Genomic DNA, 19,940 nt, shown 5'->3' with positions numbered 1-19,940 from the left:
GGCGATAATTAGCGCCAGGCGCTAAACTTTGCGCACGGCCGATAATGGCGCCCCAAACGGGGCGATACTGAATTTTTTCCCCTATGACTCTAAGTCAGGAGTTTGATGGAATACTCTCTACTTGCCTGGATGAGTGCAGCTCCAACAACACTCGACACCATCCAGGACAAAGCAGCCCACTTGATCGGCACCCCATCCACCACCTTAAACATTCACTCCCTCCACCACAGGCTGCAGTGTGTACCATCTACAAGATGCACTGCAACAACTCGCCAAGGCTTCTTCGCCAGTGTTGTGTATGTACCTTTAAGGGAATAACTGGTCTTAGACTGCAGTACCGGCAGTGACCACCCCTGTATAAAAGGCCCTAGCAGGCTTCTGTAGTTTCAGTTTCAAGCTGCCTCTTGTTCAGTAAAGTACCTGTTAAACTGTTCTCCTGAAGTCCGTGTATGATTGAAGCGCGGACTTTACAGTGGCGACGAGTAAGTTCGAACTCACCTGCAGTGTGGCATCATCTCACGGGGATCTCGCCTGAAAGGAAGGTCCTGGAAAGTCGTAGTCTGAGCAACGGGCGTCGACCGAGGGCAACCGCCCAAAGAATCCATCGGTGTTTGGAGAATTGCGGGAGAGACTGTGGTTCCAGCGAATCGTGCTGGTAGCAGGTAGCGCGCTGACCCTTCCGGACTGCGGCGGGCTCAAGCTCGATCGAGCGGCTCTACAAATCGGGCCGCGCAGTGTCGCCGGGAAAAGAAAATAAGAGAGAGAGGGTGGAGCGCACAGGGCACGGTCGGTGCTCGAGAACAGGACAGTGGAGAGAAACTAAATGGGGGGGAAGGAAAGCGAGACGCACCGAAGCTGCGGGTCACCGCCATTACCCCGTAGAACGCTAGCAGCAGTGCAGCAGTAAGGGGAAGAAGCAAAAGCGCGGGAGGCGCCATTTTATCCCGTCGGGGAAGAAGCAAAAGCGCGGGAGGCGCCATTTTATTCCATTGGGGAAGAAGCAAAAGCGCGGGAGGCGCCATTTTAAATCGCCCAAGATGCCGAAAAGTGGCAGTATCACTGCTTTCGACAATGAGGTAGAAGACTGGACCACGTATGTGGAGAGAATTGAGGTGTACTGCAATGCAAATGAGGTGGCTGATGGAAAGAGGGCGTCGGTATTATTAAATCTGATGGGTGCGAGTACGTACGGCCTATTGCGGAATTTAATTACCCCAGCTAAACCAATGGAGAAAAGTTTTGAGGAGATTGTTCATATTTTACAGGAACATCTAAGCCCTACACCACTGCTGATAGCAGAAAGATTCAAGTTCCATAAAAGAAACCAGCATAAAGATGAGAGCAATGCTGACTATCTTACGGAACTACGCAAGTTATCAAAGCACTGCCAGTTCGGAGCAGGACTGGCAGACACCTTACGGGATAAGTTTGTCTGCGGGCTCCAGAGTGAAGGAACCCAGAAACGACTACTTTCAAAAAAGGACCTGACGCTAGAACAGGCTTTCAGCGTGGCAGTATCCTACGAAGCAGCAGCACGGGCAGCTGCGGAAATACAACAGAAACCAGAAGAATACAGCGCTAACGAAATGGCGTATGGAACCGAAAAGTGGACTGGAGCGAGTGGGCCACACCCATCGTTCCGGTAATGAAGAAAGCATTAAGCAGCACGCCTGGGGAGCCAAGGAAGGTTCGCATCTGTGGGGACTTCAAGATGACTGTGAACCCAGTCCTGCACGCAGTACAGTATCCGCTTCCGCGGATAGAAGATATTTTCACCTTGCTATCTGGAGGGAAACGTTTTACAAAAATTGACCTGGCTCAAGCGTATCTACAAATGGAGGTGGAAGAAGCATCTAGGAAATACCTCACGATAAACACTCACAAAGGCCTTTACCAGTACAATCGACTGGTATTTGGGGTGGCATCGGCCCCGGCTATGTGGCAGAGGGCAATGGAACAAGTCCTGCAAGGGATCCCGGGGACCCAGTGTTATTTGGACGACATCCTGGTTATGAGCGAAAATGACAATGAACACCTTGCCAACCTGGAACAGGTGCTCACGAGGTTGCAGGAATATGGGCTACGAGCCAACCGTCCCAAATGCAAGTTCTTCAAGGGACAAATCTCGTATTGTGGCCACATGATTGATGAGGAAGGGTTGCATAAGTCGCCGGACAAGATTGAGGCTGTAGTCAAGGCTCCAGCACCAAAAAATGTGTCGCAACTGAGGTCGTTCCTCGGGTTGGTGAACTACTACCATAAGTTCTTGCCGAATTTATCTACAATTCTGCACCCACTGAACGCCCTCCTCCAAACTGGTGTAACATGGAAATGGAGTGATGAGTGTAAGCGTGCCTTTCAGGAATGTAAATGCCAAATCACTTCAAAAGAAGTATTGGCCCACTACAACCCAACACTACCGATTCGGTTGGCATGTGATGCATCACCTTACGGCATTGGAGCGGTGCTGTCACACAAATTCCGTGACAGTTCAGAGAGGCCAATAGCCTTTGCGTCGCGCTCGCTAACCTCAGCCGAGCGTAACTATGCCCAGATTGACAGGGAGGCCCTCAGCCTGGTGTGGGGGGTGAAGAAGTTCAATCACTATCTGCACAGGCAGAAATTCACCCTACTGACTGATCATCAACCCCTGGTCTCAATTTTTAACCCAAAGAAGGGCGTTCCGGTGATGACGGCGCAACAGCTGCAAAGATGGTCACTTTTTCTAGGGGCACATCAGTATGACATAGAGTACAAAGGTACGAAACAACATGGAAACGCTGATGGGCTGTCGCGCCTACCGTTGCCTATGGCGGAAGAAGCACCTGCAGTGGACCCTGTGGAGATATTCCATGCGACCATAGTCGAATGTTTGCCTGTTACAAATGCAAGTATTGAGAAGGAAACCCGAAATGACCCGACACTCTCTCGGGTCTATGATTTGACGGTGAAGGGATGGCCAGCATATGGCGACTCACTGTTGCCAGCATTCTCGCCAAGGAGGGAACAGCTGTCAGTGTGCCGGGGAACCTTGATGTGTGGATCCCGAGTGGTAATTCCACCCAAGTTGAGAGATAGAGTACTCAATGAGCTTCACGAGGGTCATCTGGGAGGGGTAAAAATGAAGAGCCTAGCCAGGGCGTTTGTGTGGTGGCCGGGAATCGATAAAGAAATCAAGGATATGACCAAGAGATGCACAGGATGCCAGAAGGTCCAAAACGCTCCACCACAGGCCCAGCTACATCCATGGGAGTGGCCCTCATCTCCATGGCAACGGGTACACATTGATTTTGCTGGTCCATTTATGGACTCAATGTTTCTAATTGCTGTGGACGCCCATTCAAAATGGCCAGAGGTCATTAAAATGTCCTCCACCACCACGGAGAAAACTATTGCAGTCCTAAGGACCATCTTCGCCAGGAATGGGTTGCCAGAACAGATCTGTTCCAACAATGGCCCACAGTTTGTGTCTGAGGATTTCCGGAGGTTCCTGAAGAATAATGGGGTGAAACATTACACATCTGCCCCATATCATCCAGCCACAAATGGATTGGCTGAGAGGTTTGTTCAGACCTTTAAAAAGGCCATAAATGCAATGTATAATGACGACATACCACTGCAACACAAGGTGGATAACTTCCTGTTTGCTTACCGGAATGCAACACATGCAGTAACCAACCAAACTCCAGCCATACTGTTTTTTAACCGGAGACTAAGATGTCGCTTGGATTTGCTCAAACCAAACATAAGACAAGACGTTGAGGATAAGCAGTTCCAGCACATCAATGAGAAGCCAACCAGGAGCTTCAAGATAGGGCAACCAGTCTTGGCCCGCGACTACCGAACAGAAAAATGGCAGCCAGGCACGATATGCACACAGCAGGGACCACTAATGTACACAGTGGACGTTGGAGAGAGCATCGTGAGACGCCATGCTGACCAGAGTCTAGAGTCACAGGAACAAGCCAAACTTGTACCACAAGCATGTGCACCTGGTAATGAGCCCGAAGTACAGATTGCATCTACCTCAGAAGCAGGGGTATTGGAAGCTGACAAACCAACCAATGACAATGAGCCAGAATTGACTCCACCGCCAGAACAGGATATTCGAGAAAGGCGCTATCCAGTCCGGATCAGGAAGCCTCCTCAAAGACTGAACTTATAAATGACTATTTCAGTTGATGTATATATTACTGAGAAAATTGTAATTGTAATTAGTTATTATTTAGTTGTTAAATGAATGTTATGTACTGTTTATCTAAAAGGGGAGGAATTGTTGTGTATGTACCTTTAAGGGAATAACTGGTCTTAGACTGCAGTACCGGCAGTGACCACCCCTGTATAAAAGACCCTAGCAGGCTTCTGTAGTTACAGTTTCAAGCTGCCTCTTGTTCAGTAAAGTACCTGTTAAACTGTTCTCCCGAAGTCCGTGTATGATTGAAGCGCGGACTTTACAGCCAGCACCTCCCAAACCCGCGACCTCTTCCACCTAGAAGGACAAGGGCAGCAGACGCATGGGAACACTGCCACCTGCAAGTTCCCCTCCAAGTTACACAACATCCTGACTTGGTAGTATATCGCCGATCCTTCACTGTCGCTAAGTCAAAATCCTGGAACGAACTCCCTAACAGCACTGTGGCAGTACCTTCACCACACGGACTGCAGCGGTTCAAGTAGGTGGCTCACCATCACCTTCTCAAGGGCAATTAGGGGTGGCCAATAAATGCTGGCCTTGCCAGCGATGCCCACATACCGTGAATGAATAAAAAAAAAACAATGCAAGTTCAACCTTTGTTTCTTCTGCTGTCTTTTACTTGACGTTTATTTTTACGTTCCTCGTTTCCTGCAGTTACTCTGATTCTCTTTTTCTTTCTTCCTTCCTATTGCTCGTTTCTTTCTTTCTGCTGCTTCTCTTACTCTGGGCCTCTTTCACTTTCTCCACTAACATACTTTTTTCCCCTAAGTTCCTAACTACCGAAACCCTTGATGATCAGCAGGCACACACGGCAATAAAATGGCTGCCAGGATTATCCAAAAACCATGGATAATTTTGAAGAATGCCGTGCAGTAATTTCATAGTTCTCACGGTCATAGATCGGGTGATCTTAGGATGCAGTTTGCCTCTTTCATTCTTTGACAGGAGACTCCATGAAAAATGGGAATCCCTGCTACGATGGGGACACTGTTTCAGGGAAATTAATGGACAATTAATTTCCACATTCTGCATGATGATGGGATCATATGAACCTATCTAAATTCTGTCAGCATTGATCTGTGATATGTCAAAGCATACGATTAAGAACTAAAGGCTAACTTCAATACAGTAAAAACACTGGCCTCGAAACTGAATCACTCTCGAACTGGGGTGCGTTCCGGTGCAGCGCACACTGTACACACTGACGGCACTTGGTCTAAGCGTTAAACAAAGCTTTAATCAACTGTTTTACAACATGGAGGTCTAGTTGTGTCCTTCACTAGTTCCTGTTAAGAATGTCCTGCGCAAGCTGGGCCCGTGCCCGAGTATTTATACTCTCCCTGGACAGCGCCACCCGCAGGCCGCTCAGTATTATTTCATGTCTTTCTTTCATGAATGACTGATTTGTGTCACACACCTAGCCAGGCCCGCTGCAGGACCATGTCCGCAGGCCTCGTTTGCTTATTACCGAGTCATGGCTCCAGGGGCACCTTGCCGGTCCATTGTCTGGCGCTGCTCACCTACCGCCCCGCCTGCTGCCTGTTGCACTCCAGGAAGGAAGTGGATCGCTTGATTTAGCGCTCCATTTCCTTCCTGGAGCACAAAACCAAATGTTTTAAAAGCTGGGAATCATTAACGCCTGGCGCTAAGTTTCCCAAATTTCAAAAGTTACCGCCCCCAACCGGGGCGATACTGAATTTCTCTCTCTAGATATTTTCTATCACTAATTAAAATTTGAGTTAATTTCCCAGTTTAAGCCATCTTAGAAAATATTAGAGACTTTAATGTGAAAGAAATGAAACATCTTTAATTTCTGAATGCTATAATACACAAGAACATGAGCTATAAGATCTCTCTTTATTTACGGTCTTCCCTAAACAAAGTGAAGATTTGTAAAGTCATATATTTATTTGTTTCTAAATTGGCCAGTACTCGCCGAGTGATATTGTAGAAGTTTTATTTGTGGGGGGAGGAGGGGGGACGGGGAGCGCGGGAGTTAATTCCCAAGTTAATGGAATGCACACATTCTAAGCTAACATAAACCTTTAAAATGCACCGCACCTACTCATTCTGTCTTTCCCAGGTCTTACTTTGCTAGGTCAGCCAGTAATCACAGTGTCTAGAACATTCGCAAACCTACAAACCAAGATTATCCTTGAGGGCAATGTTTGCGACGCGCTGACAGAGCAAAACAGATGTATCCTGGGTTTTGCATTTCCTCATCAAACCGGTTTCGATAAGAATACTTACTAATTTACACAGACTCCTGCTTCATTTTTTTTCTCCCCCCATGCTTAACGAGAAAAAAACTTGGCAGACAGTTCATAAGAACAATAGGATATCTATTTCATCATGCAATTCAAAATATAATAGAATGTGATTAAGTTCTTAAATCACACAAAAAATTATTTGAAATTTGTGACAGAATGGGAGGGATTGGAAATCCAAGGAGACTGCACCTACTTTTTATTAAACTATTATCTAGAGTTACTAATAAGCAGCTTGTAGTTCAAATTACTAGATCACAAACGAAGTCAGGATACTGCTGATTCAGGTTAGTTCCGATAATGATCATCCTGCTTCAGTTTCCCTGGATATATTTCAAGTAGGTTATACACAGACAAAGCTCCCATTCAGATAAAATCCCTGACTCTTAATTATTCTAATCATTGCTCATAAAAACTGTGGTCTCCTATTACACAGTTTAGGAGCAAAACTCTTTAATACCGGTAATGTGTTTGATAATATCAATTACTGTGGAGAGGCTCTAATAATGTATAGTTATCTTTATATCTTGCTGTTTATCTACAATGTATACACAGCCATAATTTAGAATGGCATGTAGCTACAAGGATCTGTTAATATACAGAGGGAGGTGGATAGATCGGTAAGTAGAAATTCAGCCAAATAGTTAGATAGTTAAATAGATAGATTAGGTGAGATTAGATGAGCTTAGACTCCAGCCTATATGATAAAAACAATTGGGACAAGCATCTAAAGATGCTGGTAGCACATTAGACTTTGGCAGACAGTGCGAGACAACCTGCAGGAGGTAGTGTCTCATTGCTCTGGCTTTGCACCGACCGCATTATAACTGCAATTGGAATGAAGCCATCTAGAGAAAGTGTTGAAATTAATTTTAGTAGTTTTTAAGTGTTAAATATAACCAGCATTTAGACAATGATAAAAGGAACTCCATGCACTGGGAGACCTCTGCTTTGCCTGGCCAGTGAGGGGTGCAGAATCAGCGATATAACTTAATGCTGCCAGTTTACACTGCTCTAAAGCAGGTACCAGTGTAAGGCTGGTTTCTGCATTATAACAATAATTAAAGCACTACATGGCCAACCGGTGAAACAGATTAAAGTGGACTTCAGTTATAATTGTTTAGGGCGGGTCCAAATTTCATCATGATAATCAACTGATCACTTTCTCCATGATTGTCATATTCTACTTCACATAAAAGTCCTCTGATTCCACACAAGTATTTCAGTACGAGCAAATAACAGCCGGTGAGTGAAGTGTGTTTGTGAATGTAGTAACAGCTGCTTGCTGTGCATTCAAACAATACACACTCAATCACTGGCATTGCAAACAGTTATAACTCTCATTTTAAACAGGAGCATATTTAAAGTGCCAGTGAGCAGACCTTGCTTTGAATGTAACATCAGCCGGTTACTGTAACAGTCAACAACACATGCACCACTCACCAGATAGCAAAGGACAAACTATCACCACAGTTAGATGGGCAGATCAAGGGGGTGGGGGAGACAGGGAGGGAGAGCTGTTGTGGTTGCTGTTGTCATTGTTACTGCTTCTTCCATGGTCCTTCCAGCACATTAGGACAATACACAAATGGCTACCCAGATTCTCCAAGGAAATGAGGGAAGAATGAATGAACAAATGATGAATTACTTTTGAAGTGTAATGATTATTAATATGTAGAAAGGTTGCAAATCAACAGGCAACTCGTTGCAGTGTATTGCAGCTGATTACATTCGGATCATGAAGTGACCGCTTAGGATGTGACAGAAAGAAAATTAAAAAAACAAAGGCAAGGAATGAAATGGTAGCCAAGGATGATAAATAGTGAAAGTAACAGTAAAGAACCAAAATACTCAAAAAGAACAAAGAACCAGAGAAACAGCAGATACTGTAAAGAAACACATGAACTACAAGAAAATCTGAGAACGAGAAATAGGATATGAGATTGAGCGGAGAAGCAATATGAAAGAAAGCAAACATTTATAAATATTATACTAAACGCTTACATCTAGTTTTTGCTGCATGCACACAAGTGAGAACATGTCAAGCAAAGTTAGAAACAGTTGAAATATTTACATTAGTGAGTTTTTTGTACATCTGGAAAGTACATGTAAAAAAAGCTCAAGGGAAAGTGATATGCAAGAAAAGTCAGAGATAGCAGCACTACACCTGAAAAGCAATTCATTTGTAGATTTAATTTACTGTATCTTGTACAGATATATTAATGGCATTCTGCAGATTACTGCTGACCTTTCTCCCTGCATGCCCATATTGAAAAAAACATGGCGTAAATTACTACAGCACAAGATCATGACTGGTCATTTGCTTGAGAACAATTCTCAAACAGTAGTACATGCTGGGGATTTCATACTCTCTTCCAGTTGTGTATAGTCCTTCACACTTCTGAGGTTGCACTCACTTGCAGGAAGGGACAATGATCTGAATTAGTCACTGCACAGAATAGCTACTGTAGATTTGCAAAGTTACTGGCCAATGGCAACAGCTGCCCAGTTGAATAGCTAAAACATTTCTCTGGATTCCTCTGTGAGTCATTTTTAAGGCGGGAAATGGCCACAAACGTTGGGCTGTGGGGAACAGAGGGCGCCTTATGTGGTGCCCGTGGTTTTGACGGGAGCTTGGATCAATGGCACACAGAATAATTTACAAACTGGGTGCGATGCAAATCTGTTGTCAAGTTTAAGTGATCTGGCAAGTTTGGAAATATTTCTTAATTTGAAACTTAATTACCACTGGCCACAAATATGTAATTCGCGCTTTGCGCGGAGTTGTAGTCATTTATATCTAGAAAAAAATACCAGATAACATTTCCATCAGTGTTTTTAAACTAGATGCTTCCTATGTTCCATTATTCACTCAATAAAAAAAACATTTTGTTCTCATACTTCTTCATCTATACATTTTACAGAATAATCATTTAGAATTAATCAATGCTGAAACTCTGGTTCCATTTTTTAGAAACCAAAATGTACTCCAATCTTTAAAGGTTTAAAACATATCCAATATTAACTTCAGCTATAAATGGCTATTAACAAATAAAAACATTGTTACAAGGGCAATTCTTCAGCTTTTTCTGATTGCTCCTGATAGCTATGTACTTTAATGGGATATACCAAATAAACCAGGAATAATGCTTTGGGATACCACTAAGGGAACAGGACTACAGGACATAGGGTCAGGGTTGAGAAGAGCAGGTTTATGATCGATGCCAGGGAGTATGTCTTTCCACACAGGGTGATCAACAGCTGGGACAGGTTATCAGGAAGGGCAGTAGAGACCAGGACACTGGACTCATTTAAGAAGCAGCTAGATAGCGAAATGAGAAGGATGAGATCAAATGGGTTGAAGGGCTTCCTGCATCCAAAGCTATCTTGCGATGCCTCTCCACTGCAATTACCTGACAGTAATTATGCCAATATCAAAATTGTATCTGGTTAGTTTAGATTTGAGTATCCAGACAAACAGAATCCAAAATACAGATAATTCATACGCACATGTAGGTTCTTCACTGTCACAATAATAAATTGCTGGTTTTTGTGGACAGAGTAAGTAATGTGGTACCTTTTTGTTGGATCAATACAGAAGTTAAAATATGCAAGCTTTCAGGATCAAAGAGAGAGGTGATGGGCTAATTTTTCTGCCCACTGACTGTGAATGAAAATCTAGCCCTTGCAGAGAAGGAATGTTGTTATAGTTTACAAATATAAGCTGATGGATGTCATAATGCCCTATTCTTAAAGTTATGTTAATTGGTAGGTTACAGATGTCACAAAATGAATGTAATAAGGGGCGCAGCAACAAAAATCTGGTTAAAATGATGGTCAGGAAGATAATAAGATGTTTCAGTTTTCTCACTTCTCTAGCTTAAGCAGTATCAACTGTTGAGATCCATGACTCACAACGATAATATATTCCTACAGATATCACAAATCTCAAAAATAAGGCTGGAGGGACTGACGCTCACTTCAAAGGGGCCTGTAAAATAATACCATGTATTGTTTCTGATGTCTTTTATTAAAGTTGAAAAACCTAAGTGAGGAACTAGGCCATAGCGCAGAGTATCACCAATGTTGCAAAGAGTAAGGGAGATGATAACCCCAGTTTTGGTCTCTCTACTGGCCTCGTTTTTCAGTCGGAATGGGAGGCCGTGAGACCAAAATGACAAAAATAAACTTACTGCCGACTTCCCGTCCGCATTTCCATGTGTACAATGGTGTATTTCAAGCTTGGGGGCGAGGTGGGGCAGGTACAAGAGAGAAAAGTTCAAAGGAATAGCAATTGCATCAAAAAAAATCTAGAGATTTCTAAGATTCTGGATAGTTTGCTAACTTGAGGATAGAAGCATTACTCCATCTCGCACAGGCCTAGCAATAATCCACCAGGTTCTACAAAGAAGACTGCAGCACTTCATTGCACAGATGAGGAGAAGCTGCTGATGTGTATTAAACAATGGGGATATGGCATAGTTTTAGTTATGTCCCTTTTAATTCATTTGCAATTATAATTTATTGTCGGGATCTGTAATGGGTTTGACTGAGCACAATATAGAAGTTAGTGAGGGATTTTTTTTTTGCGTCATGCACATTCATCCATTTTTGATGTTTGTTCAATGTCAGACTGGAGCCTGTGGTCTAGTCAAGCCCACGCAGTTGACTGATAGCAGTAAAGGTAAATAAATACAACAATCTTTACACTGCAATATCTCAGTAACTATAGAGAACTAGGGCAGCTTCTATCAAGTTAGGGTTAGTTCAGGAATGCTTTGGAATTAATTAAAATAAATAAGGTGTGGCCTTGCAGCTTTGCCTCTCTGTGGGTACTGATCAAGGTGAGCAATGTCAATGCTGAGAAATCAAAGGAGCGACAATGTGGGTTTTGGGCATGAAAGCCCTTTTGGAAACCCTTCTGGTAGTCACAGATCACCATTACCATTTGAGCGCAAAAGTGGTAATTCCTGCAAATCAGTGTCTGAAATTCCCACTGACGGTAGGTTAAAGCACCCAATTAGAAACCAGTTGCCATTATTCAAATCTACCATCCCAGTGAGGGCCTCGGCATATTACAATATATGCCAATGAATGCAAATGAGCATTGTGTTGAGTCTGTGCTTTCAAATGTAGTTATGCTTAATAACTGGACACAGACAACAGAATACTTTAGTAACTGAGGGTCAGGGCTGAACTGAAATACACTTTGCTCCACAGGGTTTATATACCGGTGTGGTCACCACCGGTACTACAATATACAGGAGCCATCAGAAAGTAGTCCATCACCTTAAGGTAGTCTCTTAAGGTGGTACAGGTTACATACACTACAATTCCTCCCCTTTTAGCTTAACAGTGTACACCCCAATTTAAACATAACATGGATAACATATATACAACTTTCATACAAAACTGTTCAAAGATTCAGTCTCTGAGGAGGCCTCCTGATCCGGGCCAGATAACGCCTTTCAGGGGTCTCTGGTTCTCGTTGCTGGGGTGACTCATCCATTTGATCTCTTATGGATTGAACATCATCATGTACGTTCGAGTCTGAGGTAGATGCTACAGGCTCAATAACTTCTTCAACTGGTGTCTCTGCCGTAGACATGGGGTCAACCCTTGTTCTCGATTCCACAAGTTGGTCAGCATGACGTCGTATTACGTTCTCACCAACGTCTACCGTGTACATCAAGGGTCCTTGTCGGGCACGAATTGTTCCGGATTGCCATTTATCATTCCTATAGTCCCTGGCCAACACTGGTTGTCCTATTTCGAAACTCCGAGTGGCCTTGTTATTTACGTGCTGGAATTGTTTGTTTTCGACTTCCCTACGCACATTGGGTTTTAACAAATCCAACCGGGACCGCAACCTCCTGTTATAGAACATTATGGCAGGGCTTTGATTTGTCACTGCATGCGTGGCGTTTCGATATGCCATCAGGAAATTGTCCACCTTGTGTTGTAGTGGAATATGGTCTTCGCTCATGGCCTTTATCGCCTTTTTGAACGTTTGTACAAATCTCTCGGCCAACCCATTGGTAGCCGGATGATATGGGGCAGATGTATAGTGTTTCACCCCATTCTTTTTCATGAATTTCTGGAATTCTTCTGACACGAACTGTGGTCCGTTGTCTGAACATATTTGTTCCGGCAACCCATTCCTTGCAAATATGGTTCTTAGAACTGCGATCGTCCTTTCAGAGGTAGTGGTCGACATCTTAATCACTTCTGGCCATTTAGAATGTGCGTCTACCGCTATCAAAAACATGGAATCCATGAATGGACCTGCAAAGTCGATATGCACACGTTGCCATGGGGTTGAAGGCCATTCCCACGGATGCAGCGGTGCAATTGGAGGTGCGTTTTGAACTTTTTGGCACCCTCAGCAGCTTTTAGTCAGATCCTCTATTTGTTTGTCGATACCTGGCCACCACACATAAGCCCTAGCAAGGCCTTTCATCTTGACTCCCCCCAGATGACCTTCATGCAGTTCCTTCAGAACTCTCTCCCTTAATTTAGGAGGAATAATCACCCTTGTTCCATACATCAATGTTCCTTGACAGACGGACAGCTGTTCTCGTCTGGCTGAGAATGCAGGTAACAGTGGTTCGCCATGTGCTGGCCATCCCTTCACTGTCAAATCGTAGACCCGAGACAGTGTCGGGTCGTTTCGGGTCTCTCTCTCAATACTCGCATTGGTGACTGGTAAGCATTCGATGATGGTCGAGTGAAATATCTCGACAGGGTCAACTGCCGGTGCCTCTTCCGCTGTAGGTAGTGGCAGGCGCGACAGCCCATCAGCATTACCATGTTGCTTTGTACCTTTGAATTCGATATCATGTTGATGTGCCCCTAGGAAAAGGGACCATCTCTGAAGCCTCTGCGCCGTCATAACCGGAACACCCTTCTTAGGGTTAAAAATGGAAACCAACGGCTGAGAGCCTCCCTATCTATCTGAGCATAGTTGCGCTCTGCGGAGGTCAATGATCTGGATGCGAACGCGACTGGCCTTTCCAAGCCATTTGGCAACTTATGTGAGAGCACTGCCCCGATACCATATGGAGAAGCATCACAAGCTAAACGAATAGGCAGCGTTGGGTTAAAGTGAGCCAACACTTCCTTAGAGGTGATCAGTGCCTTGCTTTTTTGAAAAGCCCGCTTACAGTCCTCGCTCCACTTCCATGGTACTCCCATTTGCAAAAGAGTGTTCAGCGGGTGTAACACCGTGGATAAATTTGGAAGAAACTTGTGGTAATAGTTAATCAACCCAAGGAACGACCTCAACTGGGATACATTTTCCGGAGCGGGAGCTTTCACAACAGCTTCGATCTTGTCAGGTGACTTATGAAGCCCCTCCCGGTCAATGACGTGGCCGCAGTACGAGATTCGCTTCTGAAAGAACTCACATTTCTGGCGATTAACTCTGAGTCCATATTCTTTCAATCTGGTGAGCACCTGCTCCAAATTCGCAAGGTGTTCCTTATCATCATCTCCTGTAATCAGAATGTCATCCAGGTAGCATTGTGTGCCTGGAATTCCCTGTAATACCTGCTCCATGGCCCTTTGCCAAATCGCTGGAGCCGATGCCACTCCAAAAACCAGTCTATTATACCGATATAAGCCCTTATGTGTGTTGATCGTGAGATACTGGCGTGACGCTTCATCAACTTCCATCTGTAGGTACGCCTGCGCCAGGTCTATCTTGGTGAAGTGTTTCCCGCCAGACAGCGAAGCGAAGATATCCTCAATCCGCGGAAGCGGATATTGCACCGTGTGAAGAACCGGATTAACAGTGATCTTGAAATCGCCACAGATGCGAACCTTCCCAGGTTCCCCCGGCTTGTTGCTCAACGAACGCTTCATGACGGGAACAGTGGGCGTGGCCCATTCGCTCCAGTCCACCTTTGACAGTACTCCTGAACGTTCTAGCCCTTCCAGCTCTGCTTCCACAGCAGGTTGTATTGCATAAGGTACCGGTCTGGCTTTGAAAAATTTTGGGTTTGCATGTTCTTCAACCTTGATGTTTGCCGTAATTCCTTTCAGTGTTCCCAGTCCCTGTTGGAACACCTCCTTAGCATCATCCAATATTTTGGACAGTCGTTTAGGTTTGACGTCGTCCTCTTTACAGGAATCTACAGTTAGTGCTTGTAAGGAATGCCAGTCCACATTTATTCTCCGGATCCATTCCCGTCCCAGTAGTGGTGGACCTCCCTCAGATAACACATACAAGTCCATTCCCTGACTTTCTTTACCATTGTAGACCACCTTTACCTTTATCTTTCCGATGGGGTATACTCTTTGCCCCGTGTATGTTTTCAATACAATCTCCGTATCCCTCAGGGGAATGTGTGAGAATAACCTTTTGTAATCTTGCTTATTCATGACCGTCAATGCCGATCCAGTGTCCAATTCCATCTTCACTTGGACTCCTGCTATCCGAAGCATGACCCAGATAGTTTGGTGGTCTGCTGTGTTACCCACATTATGTATTTTTAGACAACCCAGTTCCTTACTGCTGGAGTCTGAATCCGTCTTCTGTTCATCCGAACTGTTCTCTGTCACCTTGTGTACTTTTTTGTACTTCTCCTGCGGCGACTTTTTGTTGCTGGTCTTCTTTCCTGACCGGCATACTCTCGCTATGTGACCAAGTTTGCCACATTGCCTGCATTCTTTATCTTTGAACCAGCACTGGTTCTGGTCATGCGTTGTCCTTCCGCAACGATAGCACTTTACTGCGCCCAATGCCATTTCATTGGTGCTGAATTCTGATGGCCTTTGCTGCATTTCTGCAGTGCCTCATGCTGCTGCCTCGTGCGATGCTGCAATGCTGAAAGCTTTGTCCAGCGTAAGATCCTTTTCCTCTAGCAGTCGCTTCTGGGTTCCTTCCTTTAGTAGCCCACACACAAACTTATCTCTCAGGGCGTCTGCTAGTCCTGTACCGAACTGACAGTACTTTGATAACTTGCGCAGTTCGATTAAGAATTCAGCGTTGCTTTCCTCTTTAAGCTGAATTCTTTTGTAAAATTTAAATCGTTCCGCTATCAGCAGCGGCGTGGGGTTTAAATGCTCTTGCAGGATAGTAACAATATCCGCGAAACTCTTTCCTACCGGTTTATCTGGTGTTACAAGGTGCCTTAATAACCCGTACGTCTTCGCACCCATCGAGTTTAATAGGGTTAGTGCTTTATCCACCGGTACCTCATTCGCTGTACAGTAAACTTCAACGCGTTCCACATAAGTGGCCCAATCTTCTACATCGCTATCAAAAGCAGTGATGTTACCCGTTTTTGGCATCCTTGTTGAGTTTCCTTTATTTTATTTTATTTTTCAAAATGGCGGCTTCCCGCGCTTGTCTTCTTCCCCCGCCGACTAAAATGGCGATTACCGTGCTGTTGCCGTTCTCGCCTCCCAGCGGTCCTTTATTTCCCCCCGACGCTGCTGCTCTTGTTCCCCGCCGCTCCCGCGGTCCTCGTGGACATCAACGCTTTTCTGGCTGCTGCGCGTCTCTGCCCCGATTGCAGTCCGGCCCCTGACACCGGCTGCGGTCGTGTTCTCCGCCCTTTTCTTCGTTTTCCCTCCCCTTCTCCCACTGACAACTCGGCCAACTTCCCCTCCGTGCCGCTCGATCGGGCTTACCCACCGCTGTCGTAGAAGGGATGATCACTGCCTGTTGCTGATGGCGGACTTCGTGGCCAGCAAACCAACCCGGGTTCCCGATGGCCTCCCCTGCGATGCAGTGCTCAGCAGGATGTTGAGGGCGGATGCCCCCTTTCGACGCCCGTTCTGAGGACGAAGCTTCCTTGGATGCAAAACTGCCGCTAGGTACGATCAGACTCGTCGCCACTGTTGAGTCTGTGCTTTCAAATGTAGTTATGCTTAATAACTGGACACAGACAACAGAATACTTAATCAGGTCTTTAGTAACTGAGGGTCAGGGCTGAACTGAAATACACTTTGCTCCACAGGGTTTATATACCGGTGTGGTCACCACCGGTACTACAATATACAGGAGCCATCAGAAAGTAGTCCATCACCTTAAGGTAGTCTCTTAAGGTGGTACAGATTACATACACTACACATTGCGTCATACGCTGTTCAAAAAGAGGCTAAGAGCAGGCCTTTTCCTGTCTGAGCTTTTTTGTACTGATAAAACATTTCAACGATTGTCAAGGCACGTTCCAGGGAACAGTGACATCAGCGTGAACACCAGCAGCAAAGTCAAAGGCACGGAGAATGACAGTAAAGAAAAGTGAACAGTGTCCAAGCTTCACCCAACTGCACAAAATCATTAGAAAAGAATGAACAAACTAAAATGACTTGCAAAAGTAAAATCAGGTACAATTCTGAAAGAGCAAAAGGATATCATGATGGCACTATCACTCAACAACGGAGAAATAGATTGCAGAAATCTTCAAGGTTATACTTGAACTGAGAACCTGTCCAAGGATTCCAGATATCTGTAAAATTTACATTACAGTCTATCCCTCCACGCAATCTCCTTGCACTAATAAAGGTAGTTGGAAACATAAGAACATAGGAGCAGGAGTAGGCCATTTGGCCCTTCGAGCCTGCTCCGCCATTCAATAAGATCATGGAAAAGCATTATACACAAAGTTAATGTGTGCAGCACATCAAATCTATCATAGGATTACAGCACAGAAACAGGTCATTCGGCCCAACCAGTCCATGCCAGCATTTATGCTCCACATGAGCCTCCTCCCGTCTTTCCTCATCTAAATCTATCAGCATAACCCTCTATTCCCTCTATCTGCAAGGTCTCTAATATATGGATAAATACACAACAGTCCCCTCTGCACATCAGTCATTAGCTGCAAAGTACCTGCCTTTGCCAGCCTCTTTTAAAATGATATCTGTGCTGTCTGTCTCCAGTAGAACAGCACTTGTGCATAAAGCTAAGGGCTGGATTTTGCCCTATTTTTGACTCCTCAGATCATGCATCATTTTCCAGCTACACTCCATCCATTGGAGAGGGGGCAAGGAATCACTGTCGAGGAGTTATCATCATCATCGACAGCCATAGAGGACTATCAAGGATGGAGATCTCAGTCTGCTGCTGAATAGCAGGAAAATAACTGCAAAGTCCACAGGGTCTGCCTGGAGGTATCTCCAACTTTCAGGAGGTTCTGCACCAGCAAACAAGGGGACATATTAGCCAGAAGAAGCAGATGTTTGTATTCTTACATCCACCCCGACAGCACAAAGCTTGTAGAGGAAGATCTGCACCTGCTGAAACAGGCCCGAAATAATGCCTATGCCACTGTGTGATGTGGCAAGAATTGGTATACGCTGATCAGAGGGTGGGAACGTTTCCGCTGTTCCTTGCTTGTGCCAAGATCATCATAAATATATTTATAAAGATTGGGCTTACAATTTTGCTATTAATAGGATGCAGAACAAACCTTCCCCTATGGTGAGACGGCAGAACATCATACAGTTTCAAGTGGGCACACCCAGTATCCATGGTATAAACTCAATTATATATTTAATGAGAGTGCACAGTATTACAATATGCATTCAGACAATGTACTGGCACATATCTTGGTTTCTGATTTCATATTACTTTGGTTTGGTACCGAAATCCTGAGCAGTCATCACGGGGTTAAAGAACCTCCTTTTGATATTTTTTTTTTCATCATTGCATCTTCTTTCCTTCTGAACCTGAACAATCTGATTAGTCAGTTTGGCAAAAATATTGCAAACTTTGCCACTGAAACAGCAGCTGAAGGAAGCCACAGAAACAAATTCCTTAAAAATTAAAAGTACGGCATCATCGTGTGTGTTTTTTTTCCGCACAATATAGGTTTTTGTCCTGGGGCGCTCACCAGCCATATAATCAGACCTGCATGTTTGATAGTTTACACAAAGAAATCCAGGCCACGTGATACTGAATGAGAGCAGGTATGTCTGTATAAGGCTGATTGTTAAGAAAGCCCCATCGGCACAGTCTTTGTTGAGGCTTGGCCTTGCATTAAGGCCATGCAAGCTGGCTCACATACTTGCTGGCTTCAAGCCCGTGCTCAGCCATCTTGAGGTGTTGTGTGCCAAAACTGATGTCAACCCCTCATATCCCCTAAAACCATCCATCAACAGTAGTAATATCTGTTAGCCTGTCACTGCTATATTTTTCTGTAAATACCTTTCAGACGCAAAACCTCCAAAAATATTTTCAGCAGGATAATTACGCTGTGTAAACTATAAATGTAGGGGATTAGTGACTACAAAACAGCCTTTGTTTGCGAATAAAAGACTCTTATAAATTAACCCTTCCTATATGTTTTACTTCCCATTTTAATTCTCACACCCAAAAAGTAACTTTATATGAAAGCTGAGATTTTTTAGAAATAGAGCCACTCAGAATTTGAGTGTTTCTAATTTAATTGAGAAGATCATTTTTGAAAACAGTGATTCATTATTTCATAGATCCAATTTATATGTGTGTGTGTGTGTGTTGCACACGCAAAGAATTGACGTGTTAAATGTACACACAAGCCAGATCTATGAATTTCATTATCATTTTTTCAGATCAGGTATGCGGTACACAGAGAGCTACTGCGTGAGTCTGTTATAAATCACTGTCAGTCTTGATCATACGGAAGCAATTACTTGTTGCATTGAGATGACACTGCTTTGCTTTTTAATGAGTATATGAGAGTCCTGCTGCATGCAGTCAGTTGGGAAGTATCATAAACTTGCACATAACTAGACTTGTCGTTTTATTGTTTTCTCCACAGTGAACAAATTGTCCTTCCTTGTCCTAATTTGTTCCCAAATCCACAACAAGGTTAATGGAACATTCAGCACAGGGAGTTCAATAGTTCAGTCTCTTAATTATTCAACGGGCCACTCCTTTACTTTTTCTAATTAAGATCCTTCACTAAATATAACTGCATATCATTGGCCTCCAGAGGATTTGAATGGTCTCACCTTGTGGGTGGAATCAGCCTTAAAGGTGACGCAGTCTACCTGCCGCAGCAAGTGTGCCTCCCGCTCGCTGAACACAAAATGGCATTGAGACTTGTGGTATCGTCCAGGTGTCCTCCCAGGCCAAGTTTGTCTAAAGATGAGAAAATCAACACAAATAAGATAGGAAAAGGAAACAACATATAAGCATTTTTCAAATAAAACCACTTGCTATAAAACAAAAGAGAGAGATTTAGTTGTTCCCCCTCGGGCGGGAGTCTACACCCAGTTGAGGTAAGACATTCTTCCAGCTGCCCAGTTGAAAACTGATGAAACACAGCACATACGTCGAACAGATTCTAGTGTCATCCTATACAGAAATGAAAATCAAGTATTTTAATGGCTACACTATCAGATTATTCCTTCCTCTATAACAAGCTTATGCAACAGTCTGGAATCCAAATGTGATTGTAGACATCAAATCCCAAATATCTCAGCAGATAAGTTCAGTTTGAGTAAAGATTGGAAGATATCATGATAAAACTGTACAGTGCCCT

The 19,940-nt window shown here is 44.2% G+C and overlaps 1 long non-coding RNA gene across 2 annotated transcripts in view; it reads right to left on the bottom strand.

Annotated features, from left to right (window-relative positions):
* Positions 1–19,940, bottom strand: part of LOC147102858 (uncharacterized) — a 456,768-nt gene that overhangs the window by 54,236 nt on the left and 382,592 nt on the right. For both annotated transcript variants that reach the window (XR_015073136.1, XR_015073135.1), the window contains exon 3: positions 19,408–19,537. This is a non-coding gene — a long non-coding RNA (uncharacterized LOC147102858). The remainder of the gene's footprint in view (positions 1–19,407; positions 19,538–19,940) is intronic.

Source organism: Somniosus microcephalus, chromosome 21 (genome assembly GCF_052327205.1).
Source record: "Somniosus microcephalus isolate GS21.2 chromosome 21, FLI_Smic_1.0, whole genome shotgun sequence".
NCBI lineage: Eukaryota > Metazoa > Chordata > Chondrichthyes > Squaliformes > Somniosidae > Somniosus > Somniosus microcephalus.
The sequence above is the reverse complement of the archived record's forward strand: the minus strand, read 5'-3'. Positions and strand labels throughout refer to the sequence as shown.